Raw genomic sequence first — 4,607 nt, forward strand, 5'->3', positions numbered from 1 at the left:
TCACATAAGATGGTTAAAATAAATATTTGTGTTTAAAAAAATGGATTTTAGTTAATCAAGAAACATTCATTTAAGTGAAATTTTCTGAGAAAACACAGATAAATTAGCTAAGAAATATCATGACTGACAGAGAATATTTACTGTGTGCCAAGCATGATTTTAACCAGGTAATTAACACATTATCAGTTCACTGATTTGATCATGTTTTCCACTAAATTAATAAAATCAACAGAGTATTTGGACATTTTGTAATCCAAGGGGTCAACAAATTCACAGATCCAAATTTTTCAGACCTAGGTAATTACCTGACTCCTTTCACCAAAAAAAGAAAATTAAGTTCTCTTTTTATCATAGTGCATTCTTTGATAATACTTCCTATTATACTAATAAGTATAACTTTATGAAAGTATCAGTTAGTTAAGTGAGACTTTAAGATTTCTTTATATAAGTTTAAAGACTAAAATAAAACAGACTCTGAGGGCAAACTATTTGAAAATATAAAGTTAACATAAATATCTAGCAATTTGAAAAACTATCAAAAAGGACTTGAACTTAAGTTGAGAGAAAATCAGTTAACTTTGGTTGAAATAACCATAATTCAAAATGACAAGTTCCAACAAAGAAGTGGTAATAAGTCTTAGAACATCACTTATATCATTTCTAAATAAAGGAGAATCAATATAATTATAGGTTAATGAAAGAACATATGCGAAAAATTGGAACAACCAAGCAAAACTAGAGGGAATGTACCTCAACTTTAAAATACCCATACATGACAAGCCCACAGCTAACATCACACTCGACAGTGAAAAGTGGAAATCCTTTCCTCTAAGATCAGAAACATGACAATGGTGCCCACTCTTACCACTTCCATTCAACATAGTACTGGAAGTCCTAGCCAGAGCAATTAGGCAAGAAAAAGAAATAAAGGATATCCAAATCAGAAAGGAAGAATACTCTGCATTGACATGACATTATATATAGGCGCACCTTGTTTTATTCACTTCACTTTGTTGAGCTTTACAGGCACTGCAGTTTTTACAAATTGAAGGTTTGCGGCAACCCTGTGCCATTTTTCCAACGTTTGCTCACTTTGTATCTCTGTGTCACATTTTGGTAATTGTCACAATATTTCAAACGTTTTCATTATTATATTTGTATGGTGATGTGCAATCAGTGATCTTTGGTGTTACTATTGAAATTGTTTTGGGGTGCCATGAACTGTGCCCATAAAAGATGGCAAACTTAATTGATAAATGTGTGTTCTGACTGTGCCACAGACCAGCTATTCCCCTATCTCTCTCCCTCTCCTCAGACCTTCCTATTACCTGAGATACAACAATACTGAAATTAGGACAATTAATAGGCCTCAAAGTCCTCTAAGTGTTCCAGTGAAAGGGAGAGTCATTCATCTCTCACTTTAAATCAAACATGTCGAAAGATGAGATAGGCCAAAAGCTAGGCCTCCTGGGACCAAACAGTTAGCCAAGTTGTGAAGGCAAAGGAAAAGTTCTTGAAGGAAATTAAAATTGCTGCTCCAGTGAATACACGAATGATAAGAAAGCTAACAGCCTGATTGCTGTAATAGAGAGCGTTTTAGTGCTCTGGAAAGAAGATCAAACCAGCTACATCATTCCTTTAAGCCAAAGCCAAATCCACAGCAAGACCCTAACTAATTTCAATTCTAGGATGTCTGAGAGAGGAAAGGAAGCTGCAGAAGAAAGTTTGAAACTAGCAGAGGTTTGTTCATAACGTTTAAGGAAAGAAGCCGTCTCCATAACATAAAAGTACAAGGTGAAGCAGCAAGTGCTGATATAGAAGCGGCAGCAAGTTATCCAGAAGATCTAGTCAAGACAATTAATGAAGGTGACTGCACTAAACAAAGGATTTTTAATGTAGATGAAACAGCCTTATATTGGAAGATGCTGCCATAGAGGACTTTCATACCTATAGAGAAATCAATGCCCGGCTTCAAAGCTTCAGAGGACAGGCTGACTCTCTTGCTAGAGGCTAATGCAGTTGGGGACTTTAAGTTGAAGCCAACGCTCATTTACCATTCTGAAAATCCTAAGGTCCTGAGGTAGATTATGCTAAATCTACTCTGCTTATTCTCTATAAGTGGAACAAAAAAGCCTGCATGACAGCACTTCTGTTTACAGCATGGTTTACTGCCTATTTTAAGCCCACTGTTGAGACCTACTGCTCAGAAAAAAAAGATTCCTTTCAAAATATTCCTGCTCATTGACAATACACCTGGTCACCTAAGAACTCTGATGGAGATGGACAATGAGATTAATGTGTTTTCATGCCTGCTAACACAACATCCATTCTGCAGCCCATGGATCAAGGAGTAATTTCAACGTTTAAGTCCTACTATTTAAGAAGAACATTTTGTAAGGTAGAGCTGCCATAGAAAGCAATTCCTTTGATGAATCTGTGCAAAGTAAAGTGAAAACCTTCTGGAAAGGATTCTTCATTCTAGATGTCCTTAAGAACATTCTCATGATTCATGGGAAGAGGTCAAAATACCAACATTAGGACCTCCCTGGTTGCCCAGTGGTTAGGAATCCGCCTGCCAATGCAGGGGACACGGGTTCGAGCCTTGGTCCAGGAAGATCCCACATGCCATGGAGCAACTAAGCCTGTGAGCCACAACTACTGAGCCTGCGCACCTAGAGCCCGTGCTCTGCAACAAGAGAAGTCACCGCAATAAGAGGACCACGCACCATAAGGAAGAGTAGCACCTGCTCGCCGCAACTAGAGAAATCCCGCACGCAGCAATGAAGACCCAAAGCAGTCAAAAATAAACACATAAATAAATAAAAATTATTTTTTTTTAAAAAAAATATATATATAAGAATTACATGAAAAGGACTCAAATTCCCTAAGGGCAATTACTTTAAAAATTGAGATATTTAGGAAAGAAAGAAATTTTTTTAAAAAATCAACATTAACAGGAGTTTGGAAGAAGTTGATTCCAACCTTCATGGATGACTGTGAGGGGTTGAAGACTACAATGGAAGAAGTCACTGAAGATGTAGTGGAAACAGCTCGAGAACTAGAATTAGAAGTGGAGCCTGAAGATGTGACTGCATTGCTACAATCTCATGATAAAACTTCAACAGATGAGGAGTTGCTTCTTATGGATGAGCAAAGAAAGTGGAGATGGAATCTACTCTTATGAAGATTGCTGAAATGACAACAAAGGATTTAGAATATTACAGCAGAGTTTGAGAGGATTGACTCTAATTTTGAAAGGAGTTCTACTCTGGGTAAAATGCTATCAGACAGTGTTGCATGGCTAGAGAGAAAACATTCATGAAAGGAAGAGTCAATTGATGTGGTAAACTTCATTGCTGCCTTATTGTAAGAAATTTCCAGTCACACCAACCTTCAGCAACCACCACCCTGATCAGCCAATAGCCATCAACATAGAGGCAAGGCCCTGCACCAGCAAAAAATTATGATTTATTGAAGGCTCAGGTGATGGTTAGCATTTTTTAGTAATTAAGTATTTTTTCATTATGGTGTGTACTTTTTTTTTAGACATAATGCTATTCCACACTTAATAGACTACAGTATAATAGAAACAACTTTTATATGCACTGGGAAACAAAAAAAATCATGTGACTCTATTGTGATACTCACTTCACTGCAGAGGTCTGGAACCAAACCTGCAACATCTGCAAGGTATGCCTGTATGGTATACCTTAAAGACTGAACCAAAAAACTGTTACAACTATAAAAAAAATTTAGTAAAGTTACAGGACACAAAATTAATATACAAAAATCAGTTGTACTTCTAAACATTAACAATGACCTACCTGAAAAGGAAATTAAGAAAGCATTAAGAAAACAATCCCATTTACAACATCAAAAACAATAAAATACTTAGGAATAAACTTATCCAAGGAAATGAAAGATCTGTGCACCAAAAACTATCAGACACTGATGAAAAAACTGAGGAAGACACAAATAAATGGAAAGATAGTCCATGTTCATGGGTTGAAAGAATTAGTACTGTTAAAATGTACATACTACCCAAAAAGATCTACAGATTTAATGCAATTCCTATTCAAAATTCCAATGACATTTTCCATAGAAGCAGAAAAAAAAAATAACTAAAATTTCTATGGAACCACAAAAGACTCCAAATAGTCAAAGCAATATTGAGAAAGAGGAACAAAGCTGGAGGCATCATATTTCCAGATTTCAAACTGCATTACAAAGCTATAGTAATCAAATCAGTATGGTATGGGCAAAAAAACAAAAACATAGTCTGACAGAATAGAATAGAGGACCCAGAAAAATAAGCCCATGCATATATGGCCAATTAATTTTTGACAAGGCACCAAGTATACACAACAGGGAAAGGATAATCTCTTCAATAAATGGTGTTGGGGAAACTGGATATTCATATGCAAGCAAATAAAACTGGAACCCTGTTTTACACCACACATAAAAATCAACTCAAAATGGATTAAAGACGAACATAAACCTAGAGCCATAAAGCTAGAAGAAAACACAGGTGGTAAGCTTTTTGACGTTGGTCCTCGGAATGATTTTTTGGATTTGACACCAAAAGCAAAGCCAAGCAAAATAAAAAA

The sequence above is a fragment of the Grampus griseus genome, assembly GCF_964374135.1.
Source record: "Grampus griseus genome assembly, chromosome: 2".
NCBI classification, from domain to species: Eukaryota; Metazoa; Chordata; class Mammalia; order Artiodactyla; family Delphinidae; genus Grampus; species Grampus griseus.